General features: G+C 40.2%; 1 pseudogene; it reads left to right on the forward strand.

The window, feature by feature from the left end:
• Window positions 1-4,871: 4,871 nt before the first annotated feature.
• Window positions 4,872-5,000, forward strand: LOC114514331 (annotated as a pseudogene).
• Window positions 5,001-23,829: the final 18,829 nt, after the last annotated feature.

The raw sequence follows: 23,829 nt of genomic DNA on the forward strand, positions 1-23,829 counted from the left end.
AAAGCTACAATTAATATGGAAATTCAAAGAACCTAACAATTTTGGAAAAAAAGTTCAAAGACTTATCCTATTTGAGTTCAAGACCTCCCACACAGCTAGACTTTATATTAGCATAAGGGGGTACAGATAGATCACTGGAATAGAGCATAGAGCCCAGAGGTAAATCCATGCATATGGATTTCAATTGCATCTCCATGCATACAGGAAATCAATTGATTTTCAAAATAAATTCCAAGGTAATTATATGACAGAAGAACAGTCAATTCAACAAATGATGCAGGAATAACAGCATATCCATACAGAAAAAAATGAATCTCAATTCTATTCTTACACTATACACAAAAATTAACTCCAAATGAACCATAGAACAAAAGATAATAAAACCATAGAATTTCTAGAAAACACAGGCAAAAATATTTACAATGTTAGGGTAATAAAAGTTATCTTAGAAACTAAAAAAATAGAAACCATAAAAGAAATAATGATAACCTGGACTTCATCAAAACATAAAACTTCTGCTCTGAGAGCCCTGGCTGGTATAGCTCAGTGGATTGATCACCAGCCTAGGAACCAAAGGGTCACCGGTTCTATTCCTAGTCAGGACACATGCCTGGGTCACAGGCAGGTCCCCAGTGGGGGGCATGCAAGAGGCAACCACACATTAATGTTTCTTTCCCTCTCTTTTTCCCTCCCTTACCCTCTCTCTAAAAATAAAAAAATAAAATCTTAAAAAAAAAACCCTCTGGTCTAAGAAAGACCTAATTAAGGAAATTAAATGTCAAGCCACAGACTGGAAGAAATAGTTACAATACATATATCTGTCAAAGGACTTGTATCAGCAAGGCAGGGGAGAGCAATTGGGGGGGAGAAATGGGGACAACTGTAATTGAACAATAATAAAAAAAGACTTGTACTCAGAATATACATATTAAGAAAGAGCTTTACAACTTAATATTAAGAAGACAACCCAATTTTTTAAAATGGGTAAATGAATTGAGCAGACACTTTCACCAAGAAGATATATGAATGGTCAATCAGCACATTAAAAAATGCTCAAAATCACAAGACATCAGTGAAATGCAAATTAAAACCACAATGAAATACAACTGTATACCCAGTGAATTGCTAAAATTAAATTCATTTTTCACTAAAAGTCACCAAGCCTGATCTGTGTGGGGGACAGAAATCGTACAAGATGAGCTAGGAGCAGAATGTTGCACCAGAAAGTGAAGATGCTATCAAAGGCTAGTAAGGACACATCACAAAGCAAACAAACAAAACACAAAACCCACGAGCTTGCTTGAAGAGGTTTCCATTGGCCAAAGATGAGATGATTTGATCATCGAAAAGAATTATGATTCCACCTAACTAAAATGAATTAAAAATATTAAAAGGCCAAATATTTTTTTAAGACAAGAAAGAAAAAGAATAAGATTTCATGAAAGAAAAAGGGGCTCATGGACATCGACAACAGTGCGGTAATTGTCAGGGGAGAGGGTCGGAGGTGGAAGAGGATATGAGGGGGATAAATGATAATGGAAAAAATATAATAAAAAGTAAACTATTAACAAAAGAATAAGATTTCATGGACAAAATTAAAGGTTGCTAGGTGTCAACTCATTTCTCTAAAAATTTATAATTAAAGGGAAAAATTGAGAATTTGTATTGCCTTTCAAGTGGGAACAGTATTTCCTAGAAATCAAATAAGTCTACTAGATAAGAGTTCTATATTAGAATCAGGAAATCAACATTTTACAGGTCCTAAGCATATGACTCAAACAATGGTTATCAGTGGATAACAAAGCCATTAGGTAAAAGATTAATGGAAAATTTTATGATAAAGGGATCGAGTCGTCACCTTCTAAACTCACTGATCAATCTTAGCATCCACTAAAAGTGAAACCATCAGATATTACATGCTTTTAAATATTACACAATATGAAGTACACAGCACCACCTATGAAACAGTCTTTGAAAACAAAACAAAACCCTTGAACCCGAATCTAATCAATCCTGATGTCTACAGGAAACATGGAGGATAGAGAAAATATGAGGAATATTCCATCAAACCCAGATTTTGGACATTCTACAGCAAAACTGACCTGGCTTTGTAATCAAGTCAATAGCATTAAAAAAATAAAGTGGTGGGCTATGACACAGTAAAAAGCCTGTGGGAAACTGAATGTAATCTAGGCGTACTGAGGAAGGTGGAATGAGGTGACTGACCATATTAACCATCAAGGAGATGCACTATCAGGAGCAACTGTAGGGAGCATTAATAAAAAATTATAAAACAGAACATCAAAGTAAAGTTAATGTAACTTAATATAAACTGAGTAACTACCAACCGCTCACCAACAGTAGGATGGTGTGTAACAACTAATTAGCTTTAATTCCAGATAAATGAAGCTGAAAATCAACCATAGAGGTTGGTAATTACTTGCCGACTACCTGTACACATGAAAAGTTTTTTTGATCAATAATAAAGTTAGCCAATTCTAGATTTATGAATTGGTATCTTCCTTTGGGTCTTAATTTCTTATTTCCCCAATAAGTTTCAAAACATTTTTAAGAGACAAAAACAAATGTGATAAGTGGACTTTTTTTGTACCCTCATTCAAACAAATTAATAATATGAAGGAGTTCAATAGCTGGATGGACAAAAAATTGACAAACCCACAACCCAGAGCCTTCTTGCAAACATTTGGTAAGAAGAATTCAATGACTAGTCATAGCTACACACAGCTATGGATAATTATGTAACCTGGTTACATGAAACACCTTCTTCCGATAATCATTCTGTTATTAACTGTCCCAATTCATTCATATCTTCAACCTCTATATATCTGCTGGTTCAACCTCTTTAGTTAATTAAAAAATTTTATTCCCTCCAATCATTAAAACACTCCTTTCCACCTACCACCTCTTAGTTCAAGCCTATGTAATCCCTTCCCTGGAAAGTAGCCATCGCCCAATGACTAATGTCTCTGCTTCTCCTCCTGTCTTCTTGAAGCCTATCCGCCACATCTGTCAGGTTGATTTACCTAAAGTGGGAATTTTTGCCACTTTTTTTGCTACTTTTTGCCCAATACCCTTTAGCCCCTCATTTACTGTTTATTAATTAAAACCCATTCTCCTCTGTTAGTCTGCAAAGCTGTCAGTGAACTGCGCTCCGCAGGTCCCAAGCTTCATCTCCTTCCCCTATAATGGGCCTTACTCTCAGGCAACACTCGGTTGCTGGTGGGCTCCTGCTCGCAGCTCTCTCTCCCAACACTCCACTGCAAGTCTGAGATTCGTGCTAGGCCTCGCAATTGTTCTCACTTTGCAATGTCCTCCCAATTTTGTTTGCTCAGTCAGCCCTCTGTCAGCCCTCAGTCAGCCCAAGTTCATTTGTTGAACAGCAGCTCAGGCCTCGTCCGCCCTAGGACAACTTCCCTGAACTCCCAATCTGGGTTTAGTACCCTTATTGCCCCTATGGTACCATGCACATACCTTTATGTTAGAATTTATTTGTTGAACGTTCTATTTGTCTTTGCCTTACATAACAGACTCTTCCAAGGCAGCAGAGAGCACAGAGCTTGGCATATAACAGGTGCTTAACAAATGTTTGCTGACCTAAACTAAATTATAGCAAATTCCACTGGGAGATGTAGTATTAATCAATCAGTGCTTCATTAATATATGTTGATATAGGCATTGTAAAATTATTAAATGATTTGCCCCTCGAATAAAAATAATTGGAGAGTCAAGTGGTTTCAGCAGCATGTTTGCCAGTCTATTTAATTGCTCCCCCAGCTAAGAACTGTAATTGCAATACCTACTCTTCCAAAGTGATCGATGTGCGTGAAACCTTACATGATTTGAAAAATAGTTATTGTAACATTGAAAATGCAAGCCATGACCTACTAAAGATTGCTCTGCTAGCAACATTAAAATTCAGAGTTCTTAATATTCTGACAAATTTTAACATAGACACAGTGACGAAGTAGATGAAGTAATATTCTCTGCTAAGTAGCTGCTGGCAGACATTATTAAACGGAAGATTTTTTCCCTCTGCTGCCATCTTTTGGCTAAGTAACAGTAGAAAATCTTAAGCAGAAAGTAGGGAAGAAATTTATGTTAATCAATACTTCTCATTCCACGCACTTGTTTAGGGGATGACTCTCCTCATATGTTAAATATACTCATAGTCACCTTCCACAGACGTCATCCTCCTCCTTTTGATAAGGAAGAAAACTGAATGTAGCAGACACTGTTGCTCATCTTTCCCAGACCAGATTTTGTTCATCACGCACACAAGTCTTTCTGAGGACTCTGAGCCTCACCCTAGAACTAGGGGATAAAGTTTAACTGGCCTGGGCAACCATGGAAGTGTCATCTTTTTTGCCAAGACACTGTTTTGAGCAATGACATGAAATAAAATTCTAGCCATTGAAGTTGACATGAGGGACTTGCAGGGAGGTTTCCTTAGCTTTTAAAAACAGGGCAAAGCAGAGATAGAATGTATTTTCTGCCTCTGAACATCATCATTCCTATGTGACCCTGAAACCGTGGCAGCCATCTTGGAGCCACGAGGGCGGCCAGCCCAGGAGAGAGCGATGTGCTGAGAAGGCACAATGGACAGGCAGGAAGAACGTGGTTTCTTGACGACATCCCTGAGCAGCTGCTCTAATTCTAGACTTCCTTTATGTGAGATAGTAGATGTGATCGTTTGAGTTATTTTTACTTTTTATTTTCTGTTACTTGCAATTAAGAACATCCTGATTCATGAAAGCTAACTGAAATTAAATAATTTGCAAATATAAAGGTTTGAGTTGAGTAAGTCCTGCTGTTGTCTACCTATTTTTTTCTTACATACAGAAAAGAAGCACAGCTTTGCACAGTGGCAGTATTGTAGCAAATGAGGTTTATCTGAGGCGCGATTATTGCTAATTGAAAACTTTTCCCAGAAAAGAAGCAGAAACTCTGAGTGAACAAATGTTTAAAATGTAAGCTCTTACTTAGGCAATGGAGAGTTCAAACTCCTAAAGAATGAATGTGTAATCCTTGATTAGATTTTTTTATTTTTTAATTATTTTCATTGATTATTTATTGATTATGCCTTCATTGCATTTTGAAGAGAAAAGAAAAGCTATAAGACCATTATTAGGACTATTGGAAAAACTTTAATGTGGACTATGTATTAGCTAATAGGAGAACTTACTGTATAATTTCTAAATTTTCTGAGTGCGAGCATTATATTTGGATATGCAGAAGAATGACCGTATACTTAAACATCTAAAGTTAAAGACTTTCTGTTTTTTTAAAAAGTTAGGGATACAATGTTACATGTCAATTATGCCTCAATTTTTTAAAAAATAGAAGAAGGATTTGCAACCACTAAGCTATCTCACAAAAATGGTCTAAGAAGGGGAACATGGAAAGACAGAATGCATTTAAAACAATTATCCTTAGTGTAGAATATCGGATGGAGAGAGTGAGAGAGAAGTTGAAGCTAATGTGGTAATTATTCAATTTAGGTAAGTGATATAGGGTATTTACTGTGGAATTCTTACAACTTTTCCAAAGTTGTATATTGTTTTATATTGAACTTTTCAATATAAAAAGTTGAGAAGTATCAAAGCATAACTTTCAAACACTTAAAAACATGACTCTCAGATAAACATAAAGTGATAAAGTGCCAAAAGCTTGGTTAAAGGTTTAGTTAAGTCATTACTGAAGGGGACCAGCTGGATGAAACTGGTTCAGAGGAGGATTTGAAAGACTGGATACATACAAGCATACCTCAGAGACCGTGGGGGTTCAGTTCCAAACTACTGTAATAAATGAGTATGGCAATAAAGCGAATCATAATCTTTTAGCTGGTAGAAGGTCCTGCCTTCAATTTGTAAAAAAATCAACACGTGTGAAGCACCAGAAAGTGAGACACGAAAAAATGAGGGGTGCCTGTACAATCACTGGTGGGAGATGGGGGAGCAGTGGAGTTCCAGCATATGACTGCTAAATTAGATACACAACAGCTTAGAGTAAAGCAAAAATTACAAGCTTTTGGGATATGTTTTCTACTGGACAGGCATCACTGACATCAGTACTGGAAAAAAATGATCATTTGTTTAACATTTAGCTCCATAGAGTCTGGGTTCTAACTGAGTGCATTTCTCTAGAGCAGGGGATCCTAAAGAGTGGTCTGGAGACTTTGGGGGGAGGGTGGCTAAAATCCTTTTAAGAGGTCTGCAAAGTCAGGTTTTTTATGACACTAAGATATTGTTTGCCTTTTCACTCTCCTTCTCTCATGAGTGTGTAGTGGAATTTTTTAGAGCCCACATGTTATATTGCTGTCCACTAAACACAGAAGCGGGTATTAGAATCCACCCGCCTTCTATGAAGCAAGACACTAAAGAGATTGTCAAAAATATAAAATAAATACCATTTTACTTATTCATTTTTTTATTTTTGGAATATATAGTTATTTTTAAAAGTATGTTACTGTGTTATAAGTTTATTCATTTTATTTTTCAAAAGGCTGGTATGTATTTTTAAATCTTGTGTTGTAGTTTTTAATGTTACAGTAAATATTAATTTATATAATCCACCTAAACATAAGTTTTTTGTGGTTCTCAAAAATTTATGGAATGTATGGGGGTGGGGTTCCTAAGGACAACAAATTTGAGAACCACTTCCCCAGAAAATGAGTCCTTGACAGAGTTTCTTTAAGTATGACTACGGAAGGATACAAAATCTTATTCTTGCCTTATTTTTAAGTTGTAGATAGTTTTTCTTAACAGGAAATAAAAGTTGTTTTTGAAATAGAAGAAGTAAATTAAATTTATTTCTGCTGTAGAAAAGTAAAAACAAATGAAAAAGGTGTCTGACTGAAACCTGGCTACCACACAGGGCTTTCCGTGGCTTGCAGCCGTGACTTAGGAGGTCTTTCTACTGAACAAAACAACTCCTTATACTCCCTGCAATTTTCAGATTCCAAAATAAGCACTAATAATACTTTAGTTTATATCCTCCAATTCTATTTCTATGCACGTTAAATTTATAGTTTTGTTGCTGCTGAAGGCACTTTCCAAGGTTGGTGGTGAATTGATCTACCTCTTTAATGGCTACAAGGATATTTCATTTTATGGATGCACAACAGGTTTGTTTGGTTTTTCTTTTTTAAAAATCTGTTTTCCTATTCATGGACATTTAGATTGCCTCCACTTTTTCTGCAATACCAACAATGCTATGATGAATGTGTGTGTGTTTGTGTAGACATACAATACAGAGCTTCCCTCCTATGTTCTAAGACCAGGGTAGATGCCTGAAATTGTAGACAGACCAAATCCCATGTATACTGTTTTCTCCTATAGATAATATCTATGATAAGATTTAATTTTAAATTAGGCACAGTAAGATATTAATAACAATAACTAATAATAAATATGCCTCATTATAATATTAATTATAATAATATACTATAATCAAAGTTATGTGACTATAACATAACTATCAAAACAGCTTTTTTCTTTAAGAGAGAGAGAGAGGAAGGGAGGGAGAAAGAGACATCTGCGTGAGAGAAAAACATTGGAAGGCTGGACCCACAACCCAGGCATGTGACTTGACTGGGAATCAAACCAGCAACCTTTTGCTTTGTGGGACAACACCCAACCAACTGAGTCACATGGACCAGGACTCTCAAAATATCTTACTGTACTGTATTCACCCTTCTTGTGATGAGATAAAGCAGGTGAATGACTTGGCATTGTAACACAGCCTCAGGCTACTGTTGACCTTCTGATGGTTTGTAACAAGTACAAGGCTTCTCTTCGGCATATCAAAATTGCAGCGTTACTACTCTTGTTCTTTGGGGCCATCATTAAGTAAACTAGGGTTACTAGGACACAAGCACTGTGGTATTGCCAGTCAATGTGACAATGATTCATGTTCTAGGTGTCCTGTTCATGGAGCAGGACATCACAAGGTTCTATCACTCAGAGTGGCATGCAATTTAAAGTTACAAATTGTTTATTTCTGGAATTTTTATTTTTATGTAATATTTTCAGACTGTGGTTGACTACAGATGGCAAACTATGGAAGGCAAAACCATGGATGAAAGGAATACTGTGTGTATAGATATAGATATAGATATTATACTGTATATATATTATACTGCATATATGTATATGTATATACACACATAAATAGGTATTCCTGTATGTATTCTGTCATTTTTATAGGGAGAAGATACCAAACATTTACATATTACTCTAGCTCACTATGCCAGGAAAATTAATGAAGGGAAACTTAAAATGCATGAGGATGGTGTCAGGTGTTACTTAGTCCTTCTTTAAGTAAAAGCCTTAACTCATCAGCCTTCCCTAGGGGCTAGCAAGGGGAAAACATATTCCTTTGTCCCTACCACTTACTCCCACCCCAAGCCCACCTCTCAGGCAACAGAATAATGCTGTTATACCCTAACCCCACAGGTTTAGCCTGTGGCAAGTCTTTTTAGTTCCATGATTTTCCACAGAAATTGTACTGCCCCCTAGAGGGAAATTTGGAAAGTTTTCAAAGTTTTTTTTACTGTCTCAAGGACCAGGATTTCCAAGTGGAGGAGGGATTTACATACATTGGCACTACTATCATTTAGTAGGTGGGGATCAGGGACACTAAATGTGTAGAACAGTCTCAAAATGCAAAATTGTCCCTCTGTGAGCATGAACTTCGAATGTCCTGCCACACATTTATGGAGGTTAAAAAAAACAGTTTAAAATGATCCGAGCTTAAACCTAACTTTGTTTCACATATAAGCAAAATCCTTTTGCTCCATTTTACCAGACACTGAATAGGTTATGATATTTGCATTGGTGATGTTGAGGCAGGATAGCAAGAAGCTAGGAAAATTCCTAGGCAAGTGGAATAGGGAAACAGAGAAGATAATTTTAAAAGGTCAAACAATTTGACCGATTTACAGCCAGCTAGTGAATTGCAAGATCTTATATCTTCCCTAAACAAGGACACTTGAAAGCAAATGCTTTATACTTCTCCTCCCTGACCAGAGAGAGAATAAATAACTTAAATCACCCTGGTCAGGGAGATAGAGAACAGAGACCCAATTAACACCATTTGTGCCAGCCAAACCCAAGGATGGATGAAGTCAAGGGAACAAATGACAAAAACCCAATTACAACCAGACAGACCCAAGATAAAAGTAAATCAGTGAAGCTGGCCAGAGAATAATCCACAACTCCCCTATACACTCATTTGATGAGTCAGTATATTAATAACATACCTGGGAAGCTGATGAATATTCTCCTGAAACTCTCCCCTAAGATTCTTGCCTACCCAGAGAAGAAAAATAAAACCTTTGAGACAAAGGATACCAGCGCAGGTTCACTCTGAAGTACACCCAGCCCATGCCTTTTCTCTCGCATGAACCCTCTAATTTCTTTCTCCTAAACCCTAAGGGTCCCCACGAAGCCTTGCAACAAGTAGGGAGCAGCAGCTCATCCCGGTCTAGCTCCTTGAACCTGTCTCCAAGGCTCCCTGTTCTCTGACTTTCCAAGGAGTCAACAGCAGCCCCACCGTGGCTCACTTCTTCACTACAATGCTTCTAGGGAGCCAAAGCAGAGCACCACCTAGGCTCTCTCCTGGTGCTTCTTCTACCCTAAGTCCTTCCTTTGTTTCACTGCCCCCAGCTTCAATAGACACACTCTCAAAATCAGCTGGACTTGTTCTGTGAAATCTTTTCTGCACAAAGTCAAGAACCCACACACCACAGACCAGCCTGAAGCAGACCTGCTCTGGTCCTGCTACAGTATAGCATTGCTGTTTCTGTGTGCATTGGTACCCATCGCATTCTCACTAGTCTGAGTAGAGGCCCAGGCAGCTCACTACTCTGATTATTATGCCTTCTAATCGCATCATCTCATTTACATATCAGTACATTTAACAGATAACACTATTTACATATTTGCATATTAATAGTTCCATTTACACATTAACCTATTTAATCTACTCATGTCCTTTACATATTAACATATTCAAACATTTACATATTAACTATATGTTATTTTTATAACAAATTAAGTTTTTACTGCTACTGTATGTTGCAATTTGAGCATTATATTGATTTTTTAAAAATAATGTGTGTCAAGTGTGTTGTAAAAAGTGTGTTGCAATGTATTTTTACTGAAAGGAGGTCCATGAGAAGACAACATTTTACAATACTGAGCAAAACAGCCTACGTGCCCATTGTCTGAGACACTTCCATTCTGAAATACCACTTTGGTTTTACTGTTCCACGATCAAAAGGCCATTGAAGTGGTTTTCCTAAAACCAAAGAGATCCCAAGACCATTCAAATTTCTCCTCCTAGCCCTGGCCATAGTGACTCATGTGCTCGGGTGTCTCCCTGCAAAGCAAAAGGTCACCAGTTCAATTCCTGGTCAGGACACATGCCTGGGTTGCACGTTCAGTCCCCAGTTGGAGGGCATCTGAGAGGCAACTGATCAATGTTTCTCTCTCACATTGATGTTTCTCTCTCCCTTTCTTTCTCCCTCCTTTTTCCTCTATCTAAAATATAATAATAATAATAATAATAATAATAATAATTACAATAAACAAATCAATCCTTCTGGTAACTAACCATTGACTGGGCTTCATTTTCCCTTTATCTCCTGTCCTGGTCTTTATGTATCTGGACATCTTTCTCATCTGGGACTCTGAGTTCCTCTCTCACAATGTGGGGACTGAAAAATATTAAAACTTTCCCTCCCACCTTCTAAATTCTTCTAGGCTGGGCTAATAACCAAATTAACAGAGACATATTAACAGGAGAAAAATCAAAGTTTAACACATGCACATGGATAATTCACATAGACATGAAAATTCTAGACAGCGAGGCAATACTGGGTATACAAGACATTTTTGGACAAAGAGAAAGGGAGCAGAGCAGGGTTTCAGATTCCAGAAGAGAGAGCAGCAATTCACAGGCAGTTGAGGAAGAAGGGAACAGACAGGGCAGGCGAATCCTTTCTAGGAAACAATGGGACACAGCAGGCATCTAGCTCACAGGCGCCTGCCTGCAGCCCTCTTGTTTACCTCACTTAATTCAAATTAGGCTAGGTCACCATCCTAAGGCCTCTCCTTCCTGAAGCAGGTTTCTCTGAATCTCTTGGGCAGGAAAGGGGGGAGGGTCAAAGGTTCTTTCTGAATCTTTTGTTTCTTAAAAAAAGCAGCTTAAAATCAATATCCCAGAAAGCAGCTTTAGGGTGGCAGAATTTTGGTACCTTCAGAGAAAACCCCTGTAATGTTCCACGTTTGACTTGCTCACTAAAGTGCAAACCCGACAGGGCTGGGTTCTGTCCACCACACTCTCTGGCACATGGGATGTGCTCATTAAACGTGGGTTGAATTAAAACAGGGAATTTGGCCCTGGCTGGCGTAGCTCAGTGGATAGAGCGCAGGCTGCGAACCAAAGTGTCACAAGTTCGATTCCCAGCCAGGGTACATGCCTGGGTTGCAGGCCATAACCCCCAGCAACCGCACATTGATGTTTCTCTCTCTCTCTCTCTCTCTCTCTCTCTCTCTCTCTCTCTCTCTCTCTCTCTCTCTCTCCCTCCCTTCCCTCTCTAAAAATAAATAAATTAAATCTTAAAAAAAAAACATAGGGAATTTGAACCAAAAGTCCTGCCTGAAGATAATGGAAATACATAAGCTGTGTGTTAAGAGTTCTCAAGTATCTGCAAATAAGTCATCCAAAAGTTACAAGTAATGAAAAAAACAAAAAGGGGAACTGCACATCCTTTCAATGCCAGGGCAAAGGCCACCCAAGGCTTGTGTGGGATTGTAATTGGAAAAGATACCGGCATTTGGGCTGCCTGTCACTACCAAATCCAATAAGCAATGACAGTGATTGAATCTTTTATGGGCATTTTATTCAGATGGCCAGCGATATGAAGATGGCAGGTTCATACCCTAACAAACAACCTTCTCTTCTCTTTCCTGGCCAGATCTTTTATAAGGGGGTGGGGGAGGACAAACAAGGTGTGGTGAGGGCTTTGAGATTCAGAAGCTGCAACATTCCTGTCCTAGGCAGTTAGCTGTTCCCAAGGTGGGGGGTGGTCACACAAAAGGCCCGGATGCCTCCAACTTGTCCCCAGATGGTAATCTCTGGCCAGTGCCCCAAGAGGTTGACTGTTTTCCCCAGGAGCCAGGATGGGCCTTATCTGTAGTTTCTGAAACAAAAGCTTAACATACACATTATTTGCTAGACTCATAACTTTACCTTAAGCTAAAATTTTCTAAGTCTTGAGTCCCCTATCAGGATAGGAGTGAACATCTATAAAGATCCAGATGGTAAATATTTTAAATTTTGCAGCCCGAACTTGTCTGGGTATTCAGGTCTGCCACTGTAGAACACAAGCAGTCACAAACAGCAAGTAAAGGTGAAACCAGAAAAGACACCGGCATTCAGGCTGCCTGTCACTACCAAACCCAATAAGCAATGACAGTAGTTGAATCTTGATGGGCACTTTGTTCAGATGGCTGGCCAGCTGAGAAGATAGTGGGTTCACACCCTAACAGATCATCTGGTTTTTTTCCAGGCCAGACTTTTTATAACCGGGAATAATCAAAGCGTGGTAAGGGCTTTGAGATTCAGGGAAGATTGGGTGAAAGAAGTTGCAATATTCCTGTCCTGGGCAGCTGCCCAGGGGCAGTGGTCATCTGTCTCTCCCTGGAACACAAAGGTCCAGATGCCTCCAACTTGTCCCCAGGCAGTAATCTTTAGCAGTGCCCTAGGATGTCAGCTGTTTTCCCAGGAGCCAGGATGGGCCTTAACTGTAGTTTCTGAAACAAAGTTTTAACACATACATTACTTGCTGAGCTTATAATTTTTTAGCTTAAACTAAAATTTTCCAACTCTTGAGTCCCCTATCAAAGGAATGATGTGGCAGAGTCCTAATAAAACATTGTTTTACAAAGTACACAGGGTCATAGCAATGTTAAGTTTACCCCATTATTTATTATTGATCAAAGGTCCCAAAATTACTAAAGTTACTTGTTGATTTGGAGATTTTAGACTGGAACTTGTTGGTGGACAGAATGTGGAACAAGTGCCAATAACTTCCATCCAAAGATTTGTGTCCAATTGGATATTAGTCAGTATTACATCCTATAAGTGCTATAAATAACCTTGCTTCTTATAGCACTGAATTGGTCATACCATCTTTACTGGTTCCTTCATTAATCAATTAGTTAAGTAAAGTCTTTGGCATGTGTTCATCTTATATTTACCCGAAAGTCAAGGGTTTACCTTTGTGAAAATTTTTTATTTCAAAGATTTTATTTATTTATAGAGAAACAGGAAGGGAGGGAAGAAAAGAGGGAGAAAAACATGGATTGGTTACTTTCCACACACTCCCAACCGGGGTCCTGGCCCACCAACCATGCATGTGCCCTTGTTACAGAACAAACAAGGGGGGCCTGGGATGATATACTATTATTGAAAAAAAAAAAAGCCCCCAGGTCCGTCATGTCTGCCGTCAGAGGAAAGACGTCTCTCAATGCCAGAGATTTGTGAAAAGGAAAGGAAGTATTTATTTAATGCTATACAAACTTAAAGTAGTGACCTAATATCTTTATCAAAAATCCTAAAGTCCCTAAAAACACCCACAAACAGACACAGTCCTTCCTTCCTTCCCCCTTTGCCCAGTCCAGAGTACCGTATCTCAGGGAAGGAAATAGAAGTCCATGGCTCAGGCAGTCCTCTGGTTCTTCCCAGTTAGTACTCCATCTCAACTGGGAGACCTCCCTGGGTTCCTGGCACCCTCAGCTGAGTGGCCGGGATCTCTGCTAAAACCAGGTGGTGGTTCCCCCTTCTAAAGCTGCAGGGGTCCCCACTCTGTCAAGACCGCGTGGTTCTCTCTCTCAGGGTTGCGGGAAGGGAGAGTCCCCACTCTGTCCAGGCCTCGTGGTTCTCTCTCAATGGCTGCCGTGTCTGGGTTTAAATCCCCCTCACCAGTCTTCTTCTGCAGCCCCATTTCCGACTCCTCCTACACTTGGGCACACTTGCCCTCAATCTGCTGTCTTCTCCAGCTTTTCTGGTCGCCATCGTGGGTCTGGGCAGGTGTCACCCCATGCCATGGAGCCTATCTTCTCCCAGCTCCCACGCAGGCGCTGTAACTCAGGGGACCTGCCCCCCAGTCCCATCTGTGGGGGGAGACCCCTTTCCATCCCCCTGGCCTTGAGCATGGCCATAGCTATTCAGCATATTTAAGCAACCAGCCAAATGCTATAGGTATGCTAAATGACCATGCCATGGATTAGCTGCAAAGCTGCCCTGCATGTTCTTGCTCTGTGTGCCCCTTCCCCCAACTCACACCTGTGGCGGAAGGGGTGAAGACACCTTAAAATCTCCTGGACACCTTGAGTTCTGGACCCCAGTTCAAATGCCTATTTGGGATCCCCCCTCTTGGCTGCACCCTGTAACACCCTGACCAGGAATTGAACCAGCAACCTTTAGGTTCATAGGCTGAGCCACACAGCTTGGGCTATTCTTTTTTTATTTTCTTTTTTAAGATTGTGTTTGTTTATTTTTACTTTTTAAGATTTTATTTATTTTTAGAGAGAGGGAAAGGGAGCGAGAAAGAGAGGGAAAGTAACACTGATATGAGAGAGAAACATCGATGGGTTGCCTGTCACCCCCAACCACACCCCCCACACCCCCCCAACCACAGACCTAGCCAGCAACCCAGGCATGTGCCTTAACTGGGAATGGAACCGACTACCTTTTTGGGTGGCAAGATGATGCCCAACCCACTGAGCCACATGAGTAAGGACTGAAAATTATTCATTCACATATCTTGCAAGTCTACACAGAAGGGTCACGGGTCTTCCCCAGTATAACAGGGAGAAGACTGGCGATTATATGTGCTGACTTTCACAAATTTTGAAAAGGCTGGGTTAAAACTATGGAATAGTGATGTAAAGAACTGAATCGAAGTTCAGATTATTTCAAATCTTCCTACACAACAATTGGGATGAGGCTCATATTAACAACAGTTAAAATAAATCCATATTTCAAACAGTATTGGTGATTTTGAATATTGTGATTAACTTCTTATAAGATAGGTTATAGATTTTTGTTATTTTTTTTCTTGTCAAACTGACAAAGAGCTTCTACTACTGTAAAAGTATTTGTCAGTGATGCCATGGCTTCCCGTTTGCTGAACATGCCCTACTAGAGTTATTTTCTACACTAGCAGCTTCTCTGTAGGAGTCTTCTGATGCCTCTTGTCCATTGTGTAAAGGTAGGCATAGTTGAAACTAAGTAATGTTATCTGTATTCAGCCACCCACCCACAATCTGCTATATGTTACTACACTCTGGAGGGGTTCAGAGAGGAACTTTGCCACCATGTGAAGCTTCTAGTCTTTCTGGGGAAGGTGACATGTGACAGATTCAGAGTAAAGAACCCACTGCAAACTGGCAGTATATTAAATATCAGTAAAGTTTAAATTCTTGCTTGCATTTTCAATAAAAATAAAATGAAGTAGAAATTCTGGTATTTTCTTCCTGGATCCCAATGGCTTTTCTCGCACACTCACGGGGTATACACAGCCCATGGGAGTCTGGAAAAGGATGTAGTTTCAAGTCTGAGGTTCGGCCTTCACTACATGGGTACCACCACTTGGTGGCAGCAATGTCCCACAACAGTGAGATCCATTTTTCAGGGATTAATAAACCATTTCTAAGAGTAACTGTATGCCCTGACTTCTGTGGCTCAGTGGGCTGGGTGTCCTCCCAGTTCAATTCCCAGTCAGGGCACATGCCTGGATTGCAAACCTGGTTCCCAGCTTGGGGTGTGCACAAGGCAACTGATCAATGTTTCTCTCGCACAGTGATGTTTCTCTATTTTTCCCTCCCTTTTCTCTAAAAATAAGTAAATAAAACTATTTTTCTATTTTTTAAAGATTTTGTTTATTTATTTTTATACAGAGGGGAAGGGAGGGAGAAAAAGACGGAAACATCAACATGTTTTGCCTCTCATGTGCCCCCTACTGGAGACCTGGCCCTCAACGCAGGCATGTGCCCTGACTGGGAATTGAATCATCGACCCTTTGGTTCACAGGCCAGTGCTCAATCCACTGAGCTACACTAGTCAGGGCAAATTTTTTTTAAAGAGTAACTGTAAATAGTTAGAGGCCGGCAAGGATGACAGTCACTCTGCCACATACAGATCCTTCTTCCTCCTGAGGCACGACACAGCATCGGAAGAACTCTGAGACTGCACTGCTGTTACTAGCCAGAGCCTAGCATCCTGGTTGCCAGGAAACTCCTTTTACCACTTAGGTAGAATAAATAGTAAACTGAGGCAAGGAGGAGGAAGAAGACATGTCTCACATGCTAACTCAGTAGTCCTGAGCCTGATCTGATAATATTGCCAGGTGTTCCAATATTATGAGAAACAGTATATTAGAAAGGAAGGAGGGAAGTCCTTGAAATTCTATGTAGCGTTTCCACTATCTGGGAAAGAAAGCCTTGAAACTGTGCTTTCATCCCAGGGCCTGGAATGCAAGAGAGGGTCCACAGTGCCCAAAGAAGAAGCCCATAAAACAACTTTGGTTAATTGCCTACCACTGGTCACTATCTGTTTTATGAGGGAGTCCCTGATGTTTGCAGAAAGAGCCCATAAATAACTTTGTTAACTGCCCCAACTTTAATTAACTGCCTCCTGTCACATATTTGTTTTACTACAAGATGAACAAATGGAGTCTGGATCAAGATAAGGATTTGGGCTAACAGACCCCCCACACATGCCTAAGTTTAGGTAGTTACATTCCCCCAGGAAAGCTGGCACCACATTTACCCATTAATCAATATGTAACTTTTTTTCTCCTATCCTACCAACTATATAAGTCCTCAAAACAAAGGACTTGTTCTGTCTTAGGGGCTCGGGGCACTCTTGGTACTCTTGGCTCTCGGGCCACTGGGCCTCAGGCCACCTGGGGGTTTGCCATCCTGGTCTTCAGTTGCTCTTACTTTTGCTGCCCTGCTTTGCCTTGTAACTTTGCCTTTCACCCCCCCTTCCCGCACTCTACCTAGTCCTGTTTTCTTCCATGGGAATGGCTCACTAATAAACTGACTACACACTACTAGATTTGCTGATCTGTAATTCTTTACATACATCAGCAAGAAGAACCAGGTCTCTTGCATCAACACTCCTGCCCACTGACAAAGTGGAACTTCACCTAGGCCCCATGTTTCTGAAAAGCAGCAATGGTAACACCTCCTGCAGACTTGTGTTTTCAGAAATCCTCCTGTTCTTTGTGTTCTAAGAAATGGTTTATTCATGAACTTCCAGCCAAGAAGGAGGCATAGGTAGATATACTTTGCCTCCTCGCACAACCAAAAGAAGGACAACACCAAAGTTAAAAACAAAAAATAATCCAATCTGCCAAAATATCGAACTGTATGGCAGTCTGACAAACAAGGAATTAAAGAAGTATTCATCCCGACTGGTAGGAGGGGCAGAGATGGGCAGCCAGTGAGAAGAGGATGCACAGCAAAGCGGTGGCTGGCAGACCAGGCAGTCCCACATTTGTGTGTGGGTAAACCAAGAGGAACAACAGGGGAATGAGACAGACCATGTAACCCAGGGTTCCAGTGCCAGGAAATAAAGCCTCAAAACCTCTGACTGCAAAAACCTGTAGTGGCAGGAGAAACTCCCAGCCTCACAGGAGAGTTTCTTGGACAGACCCACAGGGTCTTTGAATGTACACAAGCTGACCCACCTGGGAATCAGCACCAGAAGGGCCCAATTTGCCTGTGGGAAGTGGGAGAAGTGACTGAAAGCTGGCCAAGAGCCAAGCAAGTGACATTATTCCCCTTTGGACTCCGCCCCCACATACAGCACCACAATGCAGCTGCCCCACCCTGGCAAATACCTAAGGCTCCGCCCCTTACTATGTAACGGGTGTGTCGAGACAAAATAAAAATATGGTCCAAATGAAAAAACAGATCAAAGCTCCAAAAATAGAACTAAATGATAAGGAGGTAGTCAGTCTATCAGATAGAGTTCAAAACAGTGGTAATCAGGATGCTCACAGAAATTGTTGAGTATGGTCACAAAATGGAGGAAAAAGTGAAAGCTATGAAAAATGAAATAAAGGAAAATGTACAGGGAACCAACAGTGATGGGAAGGAAACCAGGACTCAAATCAACGATTTGGAACAGAAGGAAGAAATAAACATGAAACCAGAACAGAATGAAGAAACAAGAATTCAAAAGAATGAGGAAAGGCTTAGGAATCTCCAGGACAATTTTAAATGTCCCAACATCTGAATCATAGAGGTGCCAGAGGGAGAAGAGGAAGAGTAAGAAATTGAAAACTTATTTGAAAAAATAATGAAGGAGAATTTCCCCAATCCAGCAAAAGAAATAGACTTTCAGGAAGTCCAGGAAGCTCAAAGAGTCCCAAAGAAGTTAAAGCCAAGGAAGCACACACCAAGGCACATCATAATTACATTACCCAAGATGAAAGATAAGGAGAGAATCTTAAAAGCAACAAGAGGAAAAGAGATAGTTACCTACAAAGGAGTTCCCATTAAGACTATCAGCTGATTTCTCAAAAGAGACTTTACAGGCAAGAAGGGGCTACAAAGAAGTATTCCAAGTCATGAAAGGCAAGGGCCTACATCCAAGATTACTCTGTCCAGCAAAGCTATCATTTAGAATGGAAGAGCAGATAAAGTGCTTCCCAGATGAGGTCAAGTTAAAGGAGTTCATCATCGCCATGCCATTGTTATATGAAATGTTAAAGGGACTTAATCTAAGAAAAAGAAAATGATCAAAAATATGAATAGTAAAATGATAACAAACACACAGCTATCAACAACCGAACCTAAAAATGAAAACAAAAGTAAAACAAAGTAAGCAAACAACTAGAACAAGAACAGATTCACAGAAATGGAGATCACATGGCGGGTTATTGGGGAGAGGGAGGAGGGAGAATGGGGGAAAAGGTACAGGGAATAAGAACCATAAATGGTAGACATAAAATAAACAAGGGAGGTAAAAAATAGTATGGGAAATGAAGAAGCCAAAGAACTTATATGAACTCAGGTGGGGGAATACAGGTGGGAAGGGGGTGCAGGATGGAGGGGAATAAAAGGGAGAAAAAAATGGGACAACTGTAATAGCATAATCAATAAAATATATATGTATTTTTTCTTACAAAATATTATTTATTTATTTTTAGAGATGGGGAAGAAGGGAGAGAAACATCAATGTGTAGTTGCCTCTCAGGCGCCCCATACCTGGGACCTGGTGCACAACCCAGGCATGTGCCCTGACTGGGAATTGAACTATTGACCCTTTGGTTCACAGGTAGTGCTCAATTCACCAAGCCACACCAGCCAGGACTCAGTAAAACATATATATTTTTAAAAGAGAACACTTAACATGAAAATCTACTCCCACACACACACACACAAAGAAAGTAAGAAAGAAATGGCTTACTCAGAGAAACACCCTTCCCTATAAGACTTAGATGAAACTCGCTGTCCATTCTCTTTCATGATACCCATAGATCTCAGGGATGACACCTCTGTTTACTTGTGATAAATCTGCTGACAAGACCAGACACAGATCCTCCAACTTTCCATTCTTTGTCATAATTGGTTAGCAAGGACTACAACTATTTGTTCCCATGAAACTAGCTAACCGCAGAGAAAAACACTTCCTGTTCAGCTACCTGACTGAGACCTCTGATTACAAAACAACCCAACTATAAATCACCTCACCTGTTGCTTGTTTATCCCTGTCTACATACCCATATTTTGCAGTGTATAATGTGTATTTTTTCCCCAAAATTTTAAGGGAAAAATAAGGGTGTACATTATACATGGATAGTACCTGTAATACCTTGTACCTGTTCTCGTGTCTTGTAATTACTTGTTAAATAAAATTTCTTGTGCCACAGTATGTTAAAAAATAACTGTTAATATTCCTTTATAATACAAAAAACAAGTCTCTGAATATAAATAAATAAATAATTGAATTAAAACAAAATATTTTTTTTCCTGAAATTTTGGACCAAAAACATGGGTGTGCATTATACAGGGCAAAATACAGTCAGTCTAAGGCAAAACTAACCTTCAGAGATGCTCTGACTTTTGAATCTGGAATGTTCTCCTTATTGCAATAGCCTCAATAAAATTGAGCACTTTACTTATCCAGTTTTGTCTTTGATACAGGCCTTCATTCCTCCTTAAAGAAGCGTCACCTTCACCAGCCTGGCTGGTGTGGCTCAGTAGATTGGACCACCTGTGAACCAAGGCGGCACTACTGCAATTCCCCTCAGGGCACATGCCTGGGTTGCAGGCCAGGACCCTTGTAGGGGACATGTGAGAGGCCACACATTAATGTTTCTCACCCTCACTTTCTCCCTTCTTTCCCCTCTCTAAAAATACATAAATAATTTTTTTAAAGAAGAAGCTTCACCTTCTTTTTTTCAAACCTAACCTTCTTCACCAAACCTAAGCATGCCATCCATCCAGACAGGCAGACAGGTAACTACATACATACCTTGCACAGTATCTCCCAGGCAAACTTTGTCCTGAAAGAAGTAACTTCATTTTTAATAGTCAAACATCACAAAACATGTCTTCCTTAATATAATATAATATTTCTGCCAACATTTATATTTACAAAGTCTTCTATGTACCCCTGCAGCATAATAAGATATTTTTAACAAAAACACATCCAGGAAAGATCTTTCACTTCAAATACTATTGATGTCTCTTCTGTCAGTTGCAGGTTCCATTGTGTCCCCCACCAAGAAAGATACACTGAAGTCCTAACCCCTGCACCTGTGAATGTGGTCTCATTTGGAAAATAGGGTCTTTGCAGAGGCAATTAAGATGCCAGTTGAAATAAGGTCATACTCAAGTGTTGTGGGCCCTTGTTCCAATATGACTGGTATCCTTATAAGAAGAAGAGAAGAGACACAGAGAGTGGCAAAGAGAGAATGCCACATGTGGGTGGAGGCAGTGATGGGAGTGATGCAGGTACAAGTCAAGGAACACCAAGGATCACTGGCAACGTCAGACACTAAGAGAAAGTCCTGGAAGAGGTTCTTTCCTAGAGCCTTCAAAGAAGCATGGTCCTATCAACACCTTGATTTTAGATTTCTGGCCACCAGAACTGCAAAGAAATTAATGTCTGGTATTTAAGCCCTTCCGTTTCTGGTACTTTGTTATGGCAATGCTAGGAAACTAACATAGAGTCCCTGTTAACATTTTTTTAAAGATTTTATTTATTTATTTTCAGAGAGGGAAGGGAGAAAGATAGACAGAGAGAAACATCAATGTGCGGTTGCTAGGGGTCATGGCCTGCAACCCAGGCATGTACCCCAACTGGGAATTGAATCTGTGACACTTTGGTTCTCAGCCCACGCTCAATCCACTGAGCTATGCCAGTCAGGGCTAAAAAAATTTTTTTTAATTGTGAAATAAAGTGTCCACAAAAAAGATGCATAAAGGACCATTGGTAATGTCAAAGGAAAAATCACACTGGACAAAATTCAACAGGCGAAAAAGACTTTACCAAGGCTACTGCAATAGGGGAGAGAAGCCGGAATGAGTCTGAACTCAACTCAACTCAGCTGGGGTAGGGTTTTTTAAGGGCTGAGATGATGGGCTAGTAGAAAAGTAGCAGAGGACATTAGGGAGAAGTCATAGGACATATGTATTTGCTATTTGGCTTTATCCAAGAAAAACAAATTTATTATATAATTATGACAACTTGGAGCAAGGCATCTTGAGATTATGCTCCTACTTTTTCACAGACAATAAGAGATGGGTGCTATTTCCTCTGCTTGTTACATGCTGTTTAGGGCAAGAGCAGAGAAGACTTAATGCATTTGACAATCCAGCATGGAGTTACTGTCCGCCATGACAGTTACCGATATGTGTTATGTCCTTACTGAGGTACCAGGGTGTAAAAGAATGTCCTCAGTAGGAGCCTGGAATACCCCAAACCGCAACTTTGGACACTTGGATAAAGATTTCATCTGGACTCCATATGATTCCACCTGGACATCCACCGCTTGTGGGCTATAAGAACTCAGAGCTCTGCAAGGGACATAAAGGAAAGAATAAACAAATGGAACTTCATCAAAATAAAAAGCTTCTGCATGGCTAAAGAAAACAGCAGTAAAATGAAAAGGAAACCAACTGCATGGGAAAATATATTTGCAAATGATACCTCAGACAAGGGTTTGATCCCCAAAATATATAAAGAACTCATATGACTCCACTCCAGGAAGACAAACAACCAAAATTAAAAAAAACGGGCAAAGGACCTGAATAGATACTTCTCCAAGGAGGACATACAGAGGGCCGAGAGACATATGAAAGGATGCTCAGCATCATTAGCCATCAGAGAGATGGAAATTAAAACCACAGTGAGATACCACCTCACACTGATCAGAATAGCCATCATAAACAAATCAACAAACAACAAGTGCTGGCAAGGTTGTGGAGAAAGGGGAACCCTAGCACACTGTTGATGGAAATGCAGACTGGTGCAGCCACTGTGGAAAACAGTATGGAATTTCCTCAGAAAACTAAAAATGGAACTGCCTTTTGACCTGATAATTCCACTGCTGGGATTATGCCCTAAGAACCCTGAAACACCAATCCAAAGAACCTATGCACCCCAATGTTCATAGCAGCACAATTTACAATAGCCAAGTGCTGGAAGCAACCTAAGTGCCGATCAATAAATGAGTGGATCAAAAAACTATGGTACATTTACACAGTGGAATTCTATGCAGCAGAAAGAAAGAAGGAGCTCCTACCCTTTGCAATGTAGCATCCAGCAAATGCGAGAACAAATATCGGAGACTTTCAGGGTATCAAAGATGTTACTTTATTGGCCAAGTTTAACCTGCGCAGGGGCGAACTCTCAAAGTGTCCAGCAACACAGTGCCCACAAGGAGCTGCAAATGAGACCCGCGCCGAGCGCTTACAACTATGTCCTTATATAGGGGTGGGCAAGCAAGCGTTATACAGAAGCAGACGTGGCAGTTAGCAATTCGCTTACAAAGACCGCACGCGGGAATTTCAAACGAAGCATTCTTGCATAAGGCGGGAAGGCAGGATGTTTGTTCATTAACCTAGTAATCTCCTGCCTCTAGCTAGCTAGGTTCCTATTTTCCCATTAAAAACTACAAAGCATTGCTTATCTAGCCTACCCAGGGGAGAGCATCTGCTCGACACAGGATGTTTGCTTAACTGCACTATCTCTCCCTTATCATTTCCTTTTAGCTGCAATGTGGTTCTTGTCTATTAAGGTTAAATTTAGTTCTTAATTTCCTTATTCCCAACATGCAACAGCATGGATGGATCTGGAGAGCATTATGCTAAGTAAAATAAGACAGGGGGGTAAAAGACAAATACCACATGATCTCACCTTTAAGTGACACCAAATTAGCAAAACAAACAAGCAAGCAAAATATAACCAGAGACAATGAAATAAAGAACAAACTGACAAAGACCAGAGGGAAGCAGGGAGAGGGATAATGGGGGAAAATAGGGGAAGGTTGATTAAGGAACATGTATAAAGGACATATGGACAAAGCTAAAGTGGGTAGGTTCAAGGGTGAAAGGCAAAGATATGTTGGGGGACAGGGGGCAGGGAACAGAGACAACTGTACTTGAACAAAAAGAAAAAAAAGAATACAGAAAAAAAGGAGCTCAGAGCTCTGACCACACAATGCTGGAGCTTGGCTGTACCGCGGGTCACATTCAGCACCCTGCTGGACTTCCAGTC

Source organism: Phyllostomus discolor, chromosome 2, assembly GCF_004126475.2.
Source record: "Phyllostomus discolor isolate MPI-MPIP mPhyDis1 chromosome 2, mPhyDis1.pri.v3, whole genome shotgun sequence".
Lineage (NCBI taxonomy): Eukaryota > Metazoa > Chordata > Mammalia > Chiroptera > Phyllostomidae > Phyllostomus > Phyllostomus discolor.